This window comes from Pygocentrus nattereri, chromosome 14, assembly GCF_015220715.1.
Source record: "Pygocentrus nattereri isolate fPygNat1 chromosome 14, fPygNat1.pri, whole genome shotgun sequence".
Taxonomy (NCBI): Eukaryota; Metazoa; Chordata; class Actinopteri; order Characiformes; family Serrasalmidae; genus Pygocentrus; species Pygocentrus nattereri.
This window is the reverse complement of record NC_051224.1, coordinates 15390861-15411703: the sequence shown is the minus strand read 5'-3', so window position 1 is coordinate 15411703 and position 20843 is coordinate 15390861. Positions and strand designations below refer to the sequence as shown.

General features: G+C 38.6%; 1 protein-coding gene across 3 annotated transcripts in view; it reads right to left on the bottom strand.

Annotated features, from left to right (window-relative positions):
• Positions 1 to 20843, bottom strand: part of znf385c (zinc finger protein 385C) — a 151745-nt gene that overhangs the window by 125113 nt on the left and 5789 nt on the right. Inside the window, exon 1 of one of the 3 annotated variants that reach the window (XM_017721224.2) lies at positions 8640 to 8704. The exons of the other annotated variants lie outside the window; for them this stretch is intronic. The gene's annotated coding sequence lies outside the window, so the exon portion shown is untranslated. Of the gene's footprint in view, positions 1 to 8639; positions 8705 to 20843 lie in introns of those variants that run through there. 3 annotated transcript variants of the gene reach the window in all.

The window sequence follows — 20843 nt, the reverse complement described above, 5'->3', positions numbered from 1 at the left end:
TCTGTGGCCACTACTCAATTTTCTCTGCCAACCATCAACTCAGACTACCTCAAAATTTGCCAAAGCAGAATCGGATCAACTGAGAACCAGGGCTAGAATCAGGCCAGAAATTTTGGATTGTAACCCTGGCTTAACAGTGAGACATTTAAATGGCCAGCTGTAAACTAAGTAAATCTTATCTGGACATAACCTAGATATGATATATATGGAACGACAAGTTTAAAAGGCTCCCAGAGGGTCACTTCTTTGTCCTCCTTTTGGAACAAGCTGCTGGCTTCACCATCTTAATCTGTGAAACAGCCACATTATAGCTCCCCAGCCTGCCAATGGCAGAAGCATGCTAGAAGCTAAAGGCACTGACGATAAAATAAATATGCTCTGAAAAACTATTGTCATGTAAAAATTGTCAATTTATCATTATAACAATAAAACAACCCTATTTCCAAAAAAGCTGGGACATTGTGCAAAACATAAACAGAATGCAATGAAGTGCAAATCATTTAAACTGTACATTTAATTGAAAATAGTACAAAGACAACATATCAAATGTTGAAATAAATATTTTTTTTGTTTTTTGAAAAATATACGCCCATATGCCCATTAGTGCACATCCAGACAACATCCTTCTCAGGGAAGGCCTTGCTTATTTCAGCATGACAATACCAAACCACATCCTGCACATATTACAACATCATTGCTCCATAGTAAAAGAGTCCAGGTATTAAACTGACCTGCCTGGAGTCCAGACCTGTACCCATATTATGGCACATTATGTAAAAAAAAATACGACAAAGAAGACCCCGAACTGTTGAGCAGTTGAAATCCTAACTCAAGCAAGAACAGGAAAACTTTTCACTTTTGAAACCATAGCAATTGGTCTCCTCAGTTCCCAAACACTTATAGAGTGTTGTTAAAAGACGAGGCAATGCTGCATAGTGGTAAACATGCCTCCGTCCCAACTTTTGTCAAACATGTGCTGGCATCACATTCAAAATGGTCATATATTTTTCAAAAGACATTAAATTTCTCTGGTTCAAAATTGTGTATGTTGTGTTTGTACAATTTTCAATTAAATGTATGGTTTAAATGATTTGCATATAATTGCATCCTATTTTTATTTACATTTTGCACAGCTTCCCAAACTTTTTTGGAAATAGGATTATCATATTGCCAACACTGGCAATGATGTACTCATTGTCTTCTATGACAGTTAAATAGGGCCTCATATAAACACAATACAGAGTTAAAAATAGATGCTACTCAGCAATGACAGTCAGAAACAGATTACTGAAAAAAAGAAATAGAGGTGGTGGGTGTGTGTGAGAGAGAGAGAGAGAGAGATAGAGAGAGAGAGAAAAGAGAAAAGAGAGAAAAGAGAAGAGAGAAGAGAGAAAGAGAAGAGAAGAGAGAGAGAGAGAAAGAAAGAGAGAGAGGGGCTAATATACTGAGCTTTTGCTCCAGCTTCAGGTGCCCACCTGTTATGTACAAAACACTAGGAAACTCTGTGGGCTATGTGAGAGGAAAAATGCAGAGTGGAGGTGATGACATGGCTGATTACATATTCTTCTTGATTTACTAACATTTGAGCATCTCATGGCAGCTGTATCGATAGTCCTCTGCCTTTTGAAGCCAGACGTATATTTGAGTTAGGGTTTCAAAGGACGTGTTGTTGAGAGACTAACAAATGCATGTATAATGTAACACTACTAGCTGCAGTCTTACTAAATAAAACATTATATTGAGAAACATTATGGGTGCATATTGCGGTCACAATGAGGCCTATTTTGTACTGTGCCTGAGCTCGAACAAACGTCTCACCCATGGAGAAAGAGAGAGAAAAGAGAGAGAAAAAGATAAAGAGGACAGGAAAGAGAAAAGGCAGCTGAGTGATCAGTGTTTAGACATTATATACTACTAGAGATATATAGAGATATACCCCAGAGACAAAGCAGAAACAGTTGAAGGGCAAACAGGTGCCAGGCTTACATGAGGGGACATTTAGACTCACATGTGCTCTGTTATTGCCTCTGCTGCCTCTACCTCTGTCTCACACTGCAGTATTTAGACTCACATGTGCTCTGTTATCGCCTCTGCTGCCTCTACCTCTGTCTCACACTGCAGTATTTAGACTCACATGTGCTCTGTTATTGCCTCTGCTGCCTCTACCGCTGTCTCACACTGCAGTATTTAGACTCACATGTGCTCTGTTATCGCCTCTGCTGCCTCTACCTCTGTCTCACACTGCAGTATTTAGACTGACATGTGCTCTGTTATCGCCTCTGCTGCCTCTACCTCTGTCTCACACTGCAGTATTTAGACTCACATGTGCTCTGTTATTGCCTCTGCTGCCTCTACCTCTGTCTCACACTGCAGTATTTAGACTGACATGTGCTCTGTTATCGCCTCTACTGCCTCTACCTCTGTCTCACACTGCAGTATTTAGACTCACATGTGCTCTGTTATCGCCTCTACTGCCTCTACCTGTCTCTCACTGCAGTATCACTGATACACTTCATTGATTTAACAGTGGCTGTGTTTACATGCAAAGATTTTTGTTGACTTGACTGAATACGTTCTGATTACAGATTAAGACTGAGGTGTTTATATGTTCACTCCACTCAACAATCTGATAGAAAATCTCTGTTTACATGCACACTACTATTATAGTAATAATAATAAATAGTAATCTTATTGAAAATTATGCACATGCATAGAGTATCTCTTAGTGTAGATGTTACCAAGGCAACAAGCATCATGTGAGTCAGCATGAGACAGGCAGCAGTGTGTTACCCGAGTTTCCAATTGGTGCGCTTGTTTGTTTTTTTTTTTAATTGCTTTAAAATGATTCACATGTACTTGTAAAGAAGGGTGAGAGGAAGATGTGTTCTGAGACACATAAGCTGGACAGTCGCCATCTTTTAAAGATTAGAGCATAAACTCAGTCTCCTCTGCAGACCAGTTTCTGCTCCTGCCATGACAAACATTATAAACTTTTACTATGATGCACCGCACATGCGCAGAACGTACTTAAACTTTCCAATCAGGAATGTGATCAGTTACAGGCATTTACATGGATATTACTCTACTATGTAACAGATTTTTCATTTTTAACTGGACTACTCACCTCATTCAATGAGATAGAAATTGCATTCCGAATGGCCTCAGTCGGACTAGACTACATAGACATATTCTATTCCGATTGAGCTATTAGTTGGATTATTAATGGATTATCAGGGTGCATGTAAATTTCTATACTTCAATGATTCACAAACACACACACACAAAGATAATCCATCACTTATGTTACTATGTCCCACATAACCCTGAATAATTTTCTGCAACTTCTCATGGAGCCAACCTGGTATGTTTACTCATTCTGAATACTAAATATTCATCTCTCTCTCTCTCTCTCACACACACACACACACACACACACAGACACAGGTGTTATCTCCACAAGCTCTTAGAAAGAGATAAAAGTAATGATATGCACTATTGCTGAAATTGCAACCGGCTGCCAAATGATAAACCTGACACAGAAGGTTAAGAGAGAGAGAGAGAGAGAGCATATGTAAATTAATTTATTCAAATTCTCATAACAATATGCATGTAAGCTGGAGTTGCTGCAGCTTACATTTTTTCCATTGCTGGTCAAAAGTCTGTTTTCTCAAGTTATTTTTCAGTTTTAGTTTGGGGGGAGGGTTCATGCCTCTAAAGTCGCTTGTGCGCTGGGGCCTCAGGAGACCTTGGATTTGTTGAGTGGAGAGTCCAGCAAAGACAGCACTGCCCCTGCATCACTATCTGAGCACTATACTGCCCAAACATCAAAACACAAATAAGAAACCAAAAAACAAACTAATTGAGATCAGACGCAATTACATGATGACACTGATGCACTTCACAGAAGCCTTTAGTCTTTTTTAACACACTGTTCAACAATTCACCTTGAAAATGTTAAACAGATGGCTACTGTGTGCAAACATCGTACTACATTTCCCCTTAAGACCCACCCTGTGTGAGAGTGTTAGACAGAGAAGGCTAGAATGACCAGTCAGAACAACAACTGTGGATATGGTTGTACAGAAGGACAAAAATGTCAAAGAAGCTGTGTGTGTTTTCTTTCATAGAAGCCTGCCAAAGTAGCACAGTTAGCCAGGTTAAACAGAACCTCTGCAGAGAGCTGAAAAGAGAGAGCGAGAGAGTGAGCAAGAGAGAAGAGAAAGAGTGTCAGGGAAAGAAATAGCGAGTGAGAGAAAGACAAAGAGAGAGAGCAGTTGTCATCCCGCAGAGACGCTACAGGATGTCTGAACAGCTCTGCTTTGCTGATGCCCCTGTTGGGCAATACAGATGGGGACAATAGAACTCAGGCTTCTGTGTTTGTGCGAGTATTCACACTGAGACACTGACTGGCCAGTGCTTCTATTCTTCACACAGAAAGACTTCTAGGGTATCTAAAAAACAAAAACTTTGTATACAAAACAAAATACTACTGCAATGATGACTCTTCCATCCTTTCAAGCATTTCTCATGCATGCCCACTCATTACAGTTAGTAAACCATATGGAGCAAAACCTACGGTGCTAGCTAAAGGCTAAAGCCAGAAACATACTCAACACAAGCAAGCAAACAACAACACCTGGCTGACTCTGAAAAAGCATAGTCCCTTCATACAAGCTAGATATCCGTTTTTATAACTGTGGCTGTTAAAGCACACAGAAGTCAAAGGTGAGAGAGGACAAATCAGAGTGTCTGTAAACAGAATCAACTGTTATTCCAACAACCACAACTGTGCTGCTTTATGGTTTCTATTGAAATAGGCAATGATGTATCATATGTTTACATGAGTGGTCTGCCAGGGCAGTTGACCAGATATAACGCACTGAGGGGACAAGGCTGGCTGTTACTATAGCACCCTTTGCTCCAATGCTCAGAATGTAACTTACACTTGCGCTGCATTATGAACTGCGCAACACATTTTAAAACACAACGACATGCAAAATTGTTTTTGGGTAGTTTAAAGCATTTGTGTTCACATACCTTTGTTACATATTGTAGCATCCTATTAGTGGCTCACGTTGCCATGTCAATGTCCATTGTGACTGAACAAGAATGGCTAGAAGTGACCTGCCTGCTTTCCTGGCCATTTCAGCAGTGCTGAGTGGTGGTTCTCCCTTGCTGCCTGTTCATTAAAAGAGTGCTCAGCTTTAAAGCACAGTGTTCCCCCGTCTTCTTCACCACAGTGAATGTTCTTTTTTTTTTCAATGTTCTTTTGAAAGGAGTCCATTCAACTGTACGCTGGATTTATCCACTTAGAACTTATTTTAAAAAGTTCTAACAATGTAACAAGAATTGATTAGCATCAAAAACAGATTCAGTTTAAGGTATTTGTTGTCCAAAATATTAAACAGGAGTACCAAGTATTTTGACCCGTTGGTGCTCAGTAGCACTGATATGATTCAGTCTTTTTTACCCATTCTACGTATTCAGCCCTGTCGAACACCGCAGCGGTCACAACAAGCCAGGCCTTCCCTCCAGCATGTTTGCCGCCATGGTTTAGACTGACCTCTGTCATGCCAAACAAAGTCAGCTCTTATGTTCATTGTCATAATTGCTTTTAAGTCATGCATGACATTTAAATGAAGCACAGAATGTGTGCCAAGGACAAAGCAAGATGGCAAGAAACAATTAAAAGGCCATTAAATGGGCCATGCTAATGCTATTTAAGGATGAGGAGAGGGAGAGAGAGGGAAAGGGAGAGAGAGAGAGAAATTGAAAGGGAGATCAAGAGAGGTCAAGAAAGTGAGGGGATTGAGAGAGAGCACGAATGGGAAATTAGGAGGGAGGTAGAGAGAAAGCAAGTGAGTAAAAGTTAGACTGAAACAGAGAGTGTAATGTAGCATACAGCATCATCTTCTTTAGTCTCCTCTTATTCCTACAACTGAAGTTATCAGATGGAAATCAAGTCATTGCCTGGCACTATCAGTGAAATTAACTATTTGGTCAGAAGAGATCTGATTGTATTATTTTGATAATGTTAGTAATATGACATCTGCGCACAGTGCACAAAAACTTACCCAGCCAGACAGCAAAGATAGTTTTGGACAATTTTTTCCTTTTTTTAAAGCCCAAAGCTCACACCGTGTGGGCTCAATGAACATGTGAAACACACTCGCACATTTCTAGTGCTTTCTATTAGTCAGTGTTGTTATATAAATAACAATTTGCTCTGCATTGGGCCAAATCAGCATATTTAATGAAAAAGCTTTTCCAATTTAAATAAAACAAACCAAATAACAGCATCAAAAGGAAGAGGAAATTATGCTCTAATATTTTGGTACATGTGAAGCCACAGCATAAATTACTGTACATGCACATACCTGGCTCATGTTATTTACCTCTTAAAACTGCAAGAATAACTGGCCAAATTCAAAATAATAAACTGGCTGACTGCAAACTTGGAGCAAAAATCTGCCAATTCTGAACTTGTTCCAATTCTGAACGGCTGAATATGATCGTGCCTCCATACTAAAGACTGAGAATGGTAAATGATCTTGACTTTATGTTCTGAAAGCGTCTTAGTCTTCAATCATCTTTGCACAATGATGCATCCAGGAATCCCAGCCTTGATGATCAGCCTGTATAAAGTGTGTATTTGATGTATACATAGGTACAGAGCCTCTTTATATTCCCTGTATATCTTCCTGCACTTCTTCCCTGCCAAAACCTTCTCAAATACAAACACACACATATACTTGCACATACAAAAATACACACACTTGCTATAATGTAGGTCTAATCTGATCCTAACAGCTTTGTGTTCAACAAGGGAAAAAGAACAACACTTAACACAAGATAGTCTAAGGGAAAAGTGCCTTTTTAAATTATTTTATTAATCTCTTATCTTCTTCTGATCTTAAGCTCTTATCAATTAAACCTCAAGTTTTGTTTTTATCTATTTTTATCTTTTTTTTAACTGTTATTTTAACATTTTCTTTTAATTTAAAATGATTAAATATAGATTTCATTTTCTTTGTCATGTCAATCCCTGTTTTTGTAAATGCTCGGCTACATTGAAAATGAGGGTTGCACTCAATGTACCTCCAAGTCAAAATAAAGGTTGATTGATTGATTAATTGATGTCACAGCCAATACTGCTTCTTCACACACAACACACACTTCCATAAACCAAGAAAAAATCAGTGCTCTTTTAGCCTTTAACCCTACAATAATTATTAAGGCGGGTTCAAAAAGCACTTTACGAACCTTGTATACTCATCAGTACTTCTGAATGAGTAGTCGCGTACTCTTTCAATACTACCCTGCAAATAGTAATTACATTTTATAGCTAACCACAGTTTTTAGTATGTTTGTTTTAGTTAGTTTTTTTTAAACTATACCAATTTTAAATTTGTCATGGATAACCAGATTCATATTCTACTGCTAACATAGTGATCTAATGTTTTATTATATTTGTTATATATGTTTCGTATACTTATGACTGTTCATAACTTCTAAGAATCAGTTCGGCTGACAGCTTGCCTGATATCTCTACTTGCGTCTCTCATGAATGTCTTTCATAAGTCAAACTAAAGGCAAAAACATTAATGTTTTTGTTTAAATTGCTTGCCATCTTAATATATTTCACTAACTTATCTTGCTTCAGTCTTTCAAAGAAACATGATAGCACGCGGTGATGTGTCAGAGTGTGGCTGTGTCTAGCCTTGAGCTAAAATGATCTGAGAATTATATACATTTTTTATACTGTCTAAACATTGCACTCATTAAGTAATTACCCATTTGTCCTGGTTTTACGACAGAATGTTTTGCTTAAAATAGCGATAAATAAGCCTCTTAACTCTTAACTTGTCAGTTGTATAATCATGGTAGGGTTTAAGGGATAAACAAAATAACGAAGTCAGTATTCAGTTTGAAACTTGGGTTATTTAGTCATCTTCGGACTTCGGACTCAATTCTTATAAATTATTTGTTAACTACAATGAAACTAATATGTTTTGCAGTTATTAGGAACCAAGATGCTCATTTGATGTGCTCTGTAACTGTGCCTTTTTTTATTGGATCCATGCAATTTTTGTTTTGTCTGTGCATACATTTTTCAAATTGGCCATTTGGAATCTGCCACATTTACTCTGCATTATAAGGATGCAAATTCAAGTGAAATTGTGTAGTAAAGCATGTAGCTTTAATGACTCGAATGTATTAATGTGAACGAACCGTGTCCTGAAACAACTCACAAGCGCACATCCTAATTAATAACGTCAGGTGAATGAATCAAGTGGGTCATGAACAACAAACCAACTAATGAACAGCTTCTTTTTTATGACAGTTATGTCAAAGGACCTTCAGAGAAAAGTAAAGCATGGGCTCTAAGGGTTTAAGAAGTAAAACCAAGCTAATAAAAGACATACGTCAACATCATGAAAATCAGGTTGATGCCCTTTTATAAAACTAAAGGACCTTACATCCTCTCCTCGTTCCACAGCGTGACGGTGATTCACACAGCGCTGACCCTATCGCACAGGCAGACAGGGATAGGAAAAGAGGCAAAAATAGACAGAAGTGGACAGAAAAGGAGAGCTAGCAGAGGGGAGCTTAACTCAAGAGCCTCATTGTGTACGAACCTGCGGTGTGAGTCAGCTCAGTCTGGACGTCACTGCCTCCTCCAGGGCCATTCACAGCTCCAGGCCATTCCAGGCCCTCTTAGCGTACTGGAACCACCCTACAGAAACCCAAGCCAGGCAGGCTGGGCAGACCTGGGGTCAGTTGAGTGGATCTGGAGGAGGACGTGTTCAGGGAATGGATGAGGAGTGAGCAATTGTGTGTGTGTGTGTGTGTGTGTGTGTGTGTGTGTGTCCTGTTGATTGCAGCACAGAAAACACAAAATACCTCACATCTTTAAAATTGTAACATTATAAATTCAATAATTTAAGTTTCAGTGATAGTTTTAAGTTACAGTTAACTTCAAAATTTACACCATTTTCCCCTGAAACCACATGTTTGGGTTGGTAACCAGAGTTCTTCACTTTAGCACCAAAACTATGAGATCAACATAACTAACACATACTTTTAAAGAACCCTCTTAGCTATAAATACAAATATGCCTTTGATAAATATACAGTATAAATATTGGAGCTGTCAAATGATTAAAACAATTAATGGGGATTAATCACATTTAATGTAGTTTGTGTAATTAATTGCAATTGATTGCATTTATTTGCTCAAAGTGAACTCTACAAAAAGACTTATACAAAAAAACATTTTGTTACAGCTATATGAGTGTAAATACCAAGTACTTACACAGTACCAAGAGGGTCATGAACAACAAACTAACACACATAACAAGCCTTATTAAAGCAAGACAAAGGTGAACAAGGGTCAGATGCTTTTGCACTGTTTGATGTACTGTTGTCTATAAAAATGGACAAAAGTATATTACTTGGATTAAAACAGTAGAAGCGGCTCGCTTGAAGTCTGTATGTTGTCACTTTTGATTGTTTTTATCAATTACAGCATATGTCTGTGCCAGTTACTTCAGTGTCAGTTACTGCCACATTAACACTGAGTGACAGAAAGCATTAATTCCAACCTGAGCATTCTCACCAAGATCACACGGACACGAACTGGATATGTATCCGACCTAGAACCACATATGAACATGGCTCAGGTCCGATTCAAAAAGATCAGATTTCTGTGTCCACACAGCTCTAAAAACATCAGACATGTGTCACATCAAGTCAAAAAATGGGATTTGTGCCATTTCAGCCTTGTAATGTGAACGTAGCCTAATAGTTGCGGTTGGCCACTGGCAGAGCCATAACAACAGTGTGCAAGGAGCTGGGCTTCATTAAGCATTATAAAGAAAATGCACTAGTGCCATTAATAATTTAGCATTAATGTGTTATTCATGCATTCACCAATATATTAAATATATTTAGAATATGAAATAAGGACATATGCTACAATCAATAAAAACAAACAAAAGTGACAACATACAGACTTCAAGACAGCTGCTATTACTGTTTTAAGCTAAGTAACATAAGTTTTTCCATTTTTATAGACAACAGTACATCATACAGCCTCATGAACCACATAAACAAGTCTACTGGAGAATACATAACAACTCAGGGTGACCTGAGGCAACTCTGATGATGAGGCAAATGCGATGATGTAAACATACAGTTTAATTCCAATATTTCTCTCAATCCACTGATGCCACAATGTAAAAGGGCAGCTGGCTTTTTCAAATAGTGCCTAAACATTTAAGCTGAAAAAAAACAGTGCTTCAAGGTTTTCTTCTGACAGCAGTGGAGTATGGAGTAGTGAGGGATTAGCCTGATTGTAAGGGCACACTGGGGCCTATAATCTTAGTTTTAATCAAAGGGAAGAGGGAGAGTAATAGTGTACGTTAAGCTTTAAGACAAAGGGTCCAACCAATGAAGGCAGAAGCGGCAGCTCCACAACAGCATCAGATAAAGAATCAGCCCAGTCATTCTGCAGCTCATTACCTACTATCTGTAAACGCCACCAGCTTCTGCCTGCAGTTCTCTACACACACACAAACACACACACACACACAAATACACAAATACACACACACACACACACACACACACACACACACACACACACACAAATGCACACTGACCCAGAAAAGCGAGAGAGTATTGATTCCATCAGAGTGTGTTTCGTCATGGTAACACAGTTGATTAGAGAGGTCTATATGTGAGAGCCTCACATTGTGAGAGAAACCTCTTGGATCAATAAGACATAACAGAGTTGTGTGTGTGTGTGCGTGTGTATGTGTGTGTTTAAGATTAATGTTGGCAGGGTGCAGCTGAGTAACACCTCATTTTTGTCAATGCAGAAATGGATTATAGATTCTCCCTTTTCATTTAGTACACTAGACAAAACCACTCACTCATTCACTCACTCACACACACACACACACACACACACACGCCTGTTTTGGGCAGTTGTGAACTGGAGGTTAGGGAACTGGCGCTGTGACCAGAAGGTTGCTGGTTCCATCCCCAGTGCTGACATTAAGCTATAAGCTCCCTCACAGAAAGTTATTCCACGCAATGGTTGCTAATACGCTGCCTGATGTCTGAGACATTGTTTTGCACAAGTTTTAAGTTTGGCATAAAAAACATGTTGCTTTTACATGCAGGGTGTTGTAAGACAAAACAGTACCCAAAGAAAACAGATTTTTTTTAGATTCACCATTATATAACCATAATTAACATTCCATAGTAAAACTCAGAAGACACCTCGTCTTTTTGGATGGCAAATAAAACAGCTGACTTCTGGTCCCTATCAAAACCACAGTAAAGAAATCTTTAAGTTTCTCTACAATGAACCATTTCACCTCAAACCACTCTGAATAATCTTTTTACATCTCCACCACTGAATTATACATAGAGTTTCAGTGGAATAAAATCATTTAAGCCCTGTTTGCACCTTGTCGTTTCATGCAACTTTTATCTGGATTGTAATGTGTTAAGATCTTAACCACATGCATTTACACCTGCAGTTAGTTTGAAATCCGACTGCTGTATGCTGCATAATATGCAACCCAACTCATATACAACAACCAATTACCTGTCTTGTTCCTCGTTCTATTCTTAACATATTAAACTCTCGAAAATCACACAATTGCGTGACGTTATTCATTTCCTCACACCTGATATTTACAAGAAGTTTGTAAATTTAAATTTGTAAATGTAAATTTACATTTCCTTACACTGATATTTACAAGAAGTCATATCTTTAAAATAATTAGCCTATTTTAAGCCTTTATTAATATTGCAGTAATGGATCACGTGCATTAAACATATTGGACCAGATTCATAAAACATACCAGCAGATTTACTGTGACGTTAAGGGCAAATCAAGTGGTGGCAACATGTTTGCTTGCTCATTAACAAGGATTACATATTTTACTGCTTGCTTGCTTTGAAGTGTGTCTGCACTTTTATCTCATTGTAAACTGAACTACTGACATCAGGGAAATCAGAAATAGTTTCTGTCATAGTTTCAGTTTTTTCAGTTTTAGTAAAAACATTTTTTTTTATATAATTTTTTTATTGAGAAGTAATATCAAATATCACATTCAACAAATCCCATACAGAATTGTGCAAAATACATACATCCAGCTGCAACATTAGTAAAATATTAGAAGAAGAATATACTCCTCAGTTTTATGTTTATTCTCAACCAAACAAAGACTAACAAATAACAGACAAACATTACACAAACACACACATACATGGGGGGGTAACTAACCAGTCGGCATAAATGGAAGTACGTTAAAATAATTTAGAAATGGATTCCATTTTAAATAAAATGCTGCAGTATTACCTCTGACAGTAAACCTTATTTTTTCTAATCTTAGAAAATGTAAGACATTTTGGAGCCACAACGAAAAAGATGGTGGGATTGGTGATTTCCATGCTAATAGAATCCAACGTCTTGCCAATAAGGATGTGAAGGCGAGGACAGTCAGTTGAAGTCGGGACAGGGAGGGGAAGTAAAAACATTTTTAACAGCATTTGTAATTAATTTGAAAAAGACTTTTTTTTTTGTACCAATGAGAAATTAAATTTTACACTCTAAAATATCACTTGAAATTCAAGATATCATTTGATCACCGCAGCTGTCCTCCCACCCGTAGAGGACATATAAGACAACTGATGTGAAAGAAAAGCCACCAACATATCCTCGGACCCCACACATCCCAGTCACCCCTTGTTCCATCCTCTGCCATCCGGAAAGAGGTACCGGAACATCCGAGCCACAACTACCAGGTTCAAGAACAGTTTCTATCCCAGAGCTGTCAAACTGGTTACACCGACAACATTGACTTGAGCTTAACAACAACACTACAGTCTGTTACTGATCAGCCTGAACACCCAGCACATTACACACTGAGCTCCACTAGCTTGGAGGATTGTATGCGGTGCACTTCATCTCTGACTAAGCCTTATTTCTAGTATATTTATATTTTTATACTGTAACTGTTTATTTAAGATGTTACCTGAACATTATGCTGCTACTCTCTACCTGCACTGTACACTTTATATACAGATCACTGTTTACATCTCTCTTTTTTTTACCAATAGCACTTCTGCACTTACTGTACTGTACTGCAATTCACCAGCACATTTCTGTCTATATACCTGATACACTTGAATATCTGACTATGCACTAACTGTCTATACGTCCAATACACCTATAACACTTGCCTATGCACATCTTGTCTACAGTCGACACCTGTACCTGCTGACTATGCACATTTTGTCTGTCTTTTACTGTCTTTTGTCTTTGCACTGTTTACTATGCATCTTTTATTACTGCACTGGAAAAGTAGCCCGATAGTGTTTCGTTATACTGTTCTACCCTGTATTGTATAATGACAATAAAGTTGAATTGAATTGAATTGATTTTAATGTCCCTTTTCTGGTATCAACAAAATTTTCTGATAAAATTAAAACATTAAATAAATGCTGTTTGTAAGATTTTTTTTCTTTGTTTTCATTTCCTTGTTTCCATATTGCCAGGCAACCAGAGCTTCACCTACTGGAAGCTTATTTAAGTTAATATGTATGACTTATTTTACATGTGGATTTTGATTGGCTCTTTGTGTAGTGTAGTGTTGTTACTTACGAGTTTTAGAAATCTGGCCCATTGCAGCAAACCAGTGACTATCAATGACTAATGAGAAATGAGTAAAAATTAGCTACTGAATTAAACTCAGAGGACAAACTCATGTCAAGAGCTAAAGCGAAGGAGAATTTACAGTTGTATAACATTATCAGATTTATAACCATTTTTGTTAAATCTTTGGTGCATTTGCCCCTACATTTTATGTGGATATTCTCTCTATCCAGGCATAATGCTGACATTCCAGATGCATGAAACAACTAGTTTTGCTGGCCTGTGAGTTAGAAAAATGATTTTCTGTTCTAAAGTAAAGTAACACTTTCTTCCTAGTCAGCGATAAGTCACTTTGAGTCACCTTCCCAGATGCAGCCAGAAGTCACCTTGGGTCATTAGACAAGTGAAACCTGAATGCATTACTTAGTGGATCTTTAACAGAAGGGGTCTCACAGGCACCTCTACGTCAATCAGCTGTGTATTGTTTAATGAAGGAGCACAATAATTTTGTGATAACTCGGCTATGGACTTCCAAAGGAGGTATAAACAAGGCATATTCTAAAGTTTCATTAAATGCTAAACAGGACCAGATTCTTCTTTAAAGTTTACTTACACTGTGAACACAAAAAGCACTGAGCTAATTTGCACTGTTTTTTTTCAGGTTCAACAGAGTTTGGTCTCTTTAAAAAGAACTATATGTGAAAACACCTTTAACTGACTGACTGTCACAAATAAAAAATTAAAGCAGACATCAACATGGCTACACAACTTTGGCTAACACAGAATCTAGCTAACAGTAGCCTTGTTGTACTGAGTTCCTCTGAGCTCAGGCTCAATTTTGATAGCTTTAGAACTCTCTAATTTTCACAGCTAGCACTGCTGCATGTTAGCTGACAATTCATGGGTAACTACATTAGTTAGCTTTTTAGGTATGTCAACGACACAGTTTAGAATTAAATGAGCTATGCAAGGTAGTTAACTATCCAGGAGATATAGAGCAAGGTCATTATCATGCCCTTTAACATTAAACAACAAGCTCTTTCCAGTGTTGGAAAGCCACATCAACACTCACTCTTTGCTCCCGACATATTTTGTATGTCCATTTCTTTTTTCATTTTCATGTTTATTTTTTTTCTTGTTTGTTCGTGCTTTTTAGTAGTGTAAGCTGTTTCTGGCAGGACAGGTTTTTGTGTTATTTATTTTGTCATGTTCTTTAAAGGACAAAATAGAAACCAGAACTCAGGTTTGTACATTACAACCTATGGAGCTGGCAGAATTACAAACAACAAAAGAATTAACCAACACCAAACTATCGCTGAATACACTGAATGTCACTGAATGTCTTAAGTATACTTAATCGGAGGGTCCATGGGTAGCCCTGATCTTTGCTCCATGCATGGAACAAATTGCAGTCAGCAGGAGGTCTCAGATCAAAAGAGGCAAGGATGAGGACCAGTCGCAGTCTGTGGGAGGTCTCAATGAGGCGCAATAATGAGGGCCAATCGCAGTCAGGGGGAAGTATCAGAATAAACGACACAATAATAAGAGCCAATCGCAGTCAGGGGGAAGTATCAGAATAAACGACACAATAATAAGAGCCAAACGCAGTCAGGGGGAAGTATCAGAATAAACGACACAATAATAAGAGCCAATCGCAGTCAGGGGGAAGTATCAGAATAAACGACACAATAATAAGAGCCAATCGCAGTCAGGGGGAGGTATCAGAATAAACGACACAATAATAAGAGCCAATCGCAGTCAGGGGGAGGTATCAGAATAAACGACGCAATAATAAGAGTCAATCGCATTCAGGGGGAGGTACCAGAATAAACAACGCAATAATGAGGGCCAATCGCAGTCAGGGGGAGGTATCAGAATAAACGACACAATAATAAGAGTCAATCGCAGTCAGGGGGAAGTATCAGAATAAACGACACAATAATAAGAGCCAATCGCAGTCAGGGGGAGGTATCAGAATAAACGACACAATAATAAGAGCCAATTGCAGTCAGGGGGAGGTATCAGAATAAACGACACAATAATAAGAGTCAATCGCAGTCAGGGGGAGGTATCAGAATAAACGACACAATAATAAGAGTCAATCGCATTCAGGGGGAGGTACCAGAATAAACAACGCAATAATAAGAGCCAATCGCAGTCAGGGGGAAGTATCAGAATAAACGACACAATAATAAGAGCCAATCGCAGTCAGGGGGAAGTATCAGAATAAACGACACAATAATAAGAGCCAATCGCAGTCAGGGGGAAGTATCAGAATAAACGACACAATAATAAGAGCCAATCGCAGTCAGGGGGAGGTATCAGAATAAACGACACAATAATAAGAGCCAATCGCAGTCAGGGGGAGGTATCAGAATAAACGACGCAATAATAAGAGTCAATCGCATTCAGGGGGAGGTACCAGAATAAACAACGCAATAATGAGGGCCAATCGCAGTCAGGGGGAGGTATCAGAATAAACGACACAATAATAAGAGTCAATCGCAGTCAGGGGGAAGAATCAGAATAAACGACACAATAATAAGAGCCAATCGCAGTCAGGGGGAGGTATCAGAATAAACGACACAATAATAAGAGCCAATCGCAGTCAGGGGGAGGTATCAGAATAAACGACACAATAATAAGAGTCAATCGCAGTCAGGGGGAGGTATCAGAATAAACGACACAATAATAAGAGCCAATCACAGTCAGGGGGAGGTATCAGAATAAACGATGCAATAATAAAAGTCAATTGCAGTCAGGGGGAGGTATCAGAATAAACGACACAATAATAAGAGCCAATCGCAGTCAGGGGGAGGTATCAGAATAAACGACGCAATAATGAGGGCCAATCGCAGTCAGGGGGAGGTATCAGAATAAACGACGCAATAATGAGGGCCAATCAGTCAGGGGGAGGTATCAGAATAAACGACGCAATAATGAGGGCCAATCAGTCAGGGGGAGGTATCAGAATAAATGACGCAATAATGAGGGCCAATCAGTCAGGGGGAGGTATCAGAATAAACGACGCAATGATGAGGGCCAATCGCAGCCAGGGGGAGGTATCAGAATAAACGACGCAATAATGAGGGCCAATCGCAGTCAGGGGGAGGTATCAGAATAAACGACACAATAACAAGCTCCAATCGCAGTCAGGGGGATGTATCAGAATAAACGACGCAATAATGAGTTCTGTTCAGCAAGTCCTGCACACCGCACAATACAAACACAAACTACTGCATCATTTTGGCCAAAAAGTCATTGTTATGCTGCAAAACAGTGCATTCCTTTGTAGTATTCTGTTGACTTGAGGCTAGATTATAGCTAAGCTCTACGTGTCATGCGCGCACTCATGATTAACTGGCAAGTAGACACGTTTCCTTGTGCTGACTGGTTGAATTTTGGTAGATAGCATTATTTTTTAATGTCACCCATAGAGATCTTTTTTTTATTGACAGGTGCAGAAATATAAGAAAAAAAATTACAAAAGGTGTTCAAACTTTAAAATCACTGGCCCCTTCCTTATGGAGAAGTTTCAAAAGCCTAAACTGTTAGGGTTAGAATAATTAGTCAACTTCATCTTAACTGACATGTCATTCATTTAAGATTGACACAATGCCCCCTTAGCTAAACATTATGACTAATGTTTCATTGGCATCAGCACAGTAATAAGACTAGGAGACTTTGAAAATATCATGGAATCATGCAGAGTGATTAAATATTATTCAGAGACATCTATGACACTTCAGTAGCAGCACACAGACACATATACACACACACACACACACACACACTGGTAAACTCCTTGCTGATGAGGTAACAGTGCTTTCTTTCATACTTGCCTCACAGGAACGGGAGGTAGTGCAGCCTACCTGCTCTTACCCACATAGGCCTCTATTCATGTGGGTGTTATTTGTTTGTGCGTGAATGTTTCTCCACCCCATGGTCCACATAGAAGAGCTCTGTTTAGGGGGACTGACTGATTTGACTCAGTATGTGGAGTGTGTAAGCCCCAACTCTTTAAACACCAGCCAAACCTGGCTTCTCCCATATACATCTTGGCAAGTCCAGGCTGACCAAGTGGAAAGGGTCATTGAACTTGGACAAGTGAAGTTCGTCTGGTTGGTGGGCGTGAGCATAAACATGACCATTCAACAGTTTGGAATGACTTGTGATACTAATCTTTTTTTTAAATCATATTTAAGCAATAGAACGCGAAAGGGAGTGTGTTATTGCAAAATAACATCACGGCTGTAGACCAACACAGGCATGATGTTAGTCACAATAACACACGACCTCGAGTGTTCTACTGCTTTTATACAACAGTTAAATAAATAAAGTAAAAATGTATAAAATTTATTTAAAAAATGTTTTAATGTTAACAGTTCCTTCTGCCAAATTATAGCTCCTTAACAAGCAGCTTACTCCTACATCAGAGTAACGGGCTCTGCTCACTCACTGCACTGTATGCTGTAAGCCTCGCCTTTTGAAGCCATAAAATTGCTGCAATATCAGGTTTAGCTTGTGTCATTTTTTGCTAGATCAGCATTAAGGTTGTTTTGTTCCAGCTAGTCTGTAAAGCATTTTTTCTTTTTTCATTATTTGATGCATTACTGGGAACAACAGCAAATTATTAAATTACAAATAGTATGCTGTGTTTATTTATTTATAGCCATTTTGGCCCAATCCCATTTCACCCCTTGCCCCTACCTCTTAGCCCTCCATTATTTGCACATTTATGTCAATTTTTGTTGAGATAGAGGGGTAGGGCAAAGTGTTAGAGCTACATGGCCCTCCAAACAGAGGGACACTTCAAACAGAGTGCTATGAGAAAAAAAGAAAAACCGAGCAACCAAAGAAACCCACAAATGTATTTTCTCTGTTACAAAATTACGGTAACCATTGTATTGTGTTAGAGTTTAATGTCATTTCAATGTACACTGAACAATTCCCTTCTCTGCTATCAGTGAAGATGGGCTGGGTCACCTACAGAGCACCACTAGTAGACTGTTAATGAAGTGATGTTTTTTTTTGTTTTTGTTTTTTTAAGGGTTGTCCCATTTCGTATGGCGAGACTTCAACCGCTACCCCTTGTAACTCAGTTCCAAGGCGTTAGGATGACACTTGAAAAGGGGGAAGGGGTAAAAAGAAGAAATGGGATTGGGCCTTTAAGTTATCTGTATTGAGATTTGATCACTTTTTAAATGATTAAAAATTTTTTTCATCTAAGCAATTCACCTAAATTAACCTAACACAGAACCTATAGATGAGATAAACCTAAGATGGATGATACGGCTAAAAAAGTCACATTATTTTTTCATGATACACAATATGCATCATGATACTTTGACATACAGACAATACACTATAAGTGCCAAATTTGTAAACTGACATAAAAATCTTTGAGTACAAACCTTTTTTATGCAACAACCAGTTTGCACTGAAGTCCCTGTAGTTGTTAAATAACAAACCTTAATTACATACAAATTATATAGTAAGCCTGGTAATTCAAGGGGTTAAACAGGATGGAGCTCCATCACCCAAGAGAACAGAGTTCTACTGCTTGATGGCCCAATATGGAGCTTTATTACTTTTAGTCAATGCTGATACATTAGCCTGCAGAGCTCCAGGGCAGCTCAGACTGAATCTGCCCTCAAGTGGAGCTCAGACAGGGGTGCTGGACCTCCAGAAAAGGGCAGGTTGTGCACCCTAAGGCCTTCTGCAGCTGTCACACACAATGCACTTACACGCACTGTAACACAGAGAGAGAGAGAGAGAGAGAGAGAGAGAGAGTGTGAGAGAGAGAGAGAGAGAAAGAGAGAGAAAGAGAGAGAGAGAGAGAGAGAGAGAGAGAGAGAGAGAGAGAGAGAGAGAAAGAGAGAGAGAGAGAGAGAGAGAGAGAGAGAGAGAGAGACAGTGTGAGTGCTGACAGAGGTCGTCTCACTTGACCGCTCTGTCTGTTTGCGTGAGGATGGGATGGCTGGTGAGCACTTGCATTTGCACATGTCCATGTGTGTACATGTGTGTAAAAGGGTGGTCAGGGGAGGTTTATGTGAATGCACTTATAAGGTCAGTTACAAAAATTTCTAATTTTCAGAATTATCCTCGTACCTCTGTAGATGACCAACTAAGACATGGTTGGTGTCTAAAGTTTACTTCTTCCTTCACTGGTGCTGCAAGGTTAATGCAATCTATAACGTAATATTGAAATCTTATTTACACAAAATAGCACTGTACAAACTGCATGCTTAAATCACCACACACTTGCCTCAAACCCAGTTGCTTTTGTGGTTTCTGACACTGTATGACACTTATCTATAAAAAAAAATGGACAAAATACAGAGAAAGTTCAGGCTTCACAACACACAGGTGCTACAACTGTTATTAGCCAGGTGACATACGTGTGTGCATTTATATACAGTAGATTGCATTATGTCATACAGCTTCAGAAACTACATAAGCAACCAGGTTTTGGATTACATACAAATCACTGCAGTTTGAGGTAAATGTGGGATTATTTAAGCATGTGTTTAAGCTTCCACCGTACTAATTAGTTTTGATGATGTTCCATCACTTGTTAGCTAACTGGCCTGGCAGCTCCAGTGTGAAACAAAAGAACCTTTTTGCAGCAACACGTCTTTATGTCTACATTTGTGGTAAGAGGAAAACTCTGTTAATCTGAACTGTTGCTGAAACCAGTTTCAGTAAGGTGCAAAGATGAACATAATATACAAGAAAAAAAATGTTTATCTGAATAACTGAATTAATCCTACAGTTGTATGCAAAAGTTTGGCCATCTCTGTTACAAGATTTATAAATTAACACAGAGAACACACTTTTGCACATTCTAATACATAATTACCATTTATTTGCTGAATTTAACATACTGGAGAAAATCTCTAAATGTGGCCGATACAAAGGGTATGGGACAATATGTTCCACTATTATGTTAAACTAAGCAAATAAATAGAAATTGTTCACTAAAATAAGCATAAAAATGACATATTTAAGTTTGTTCCCTGCAGTCGATGCATTAATTTACCTTAGAAAATGGACAAAAACTTCATCTGACCAGGGGTCTTCAAACTTTTGCCCAAAACAAATGTATGTGTTTACAGTTGGTTAGTGCTACTGTGGTAGTGCAGTGTGTCCCTAACACACACACTGAC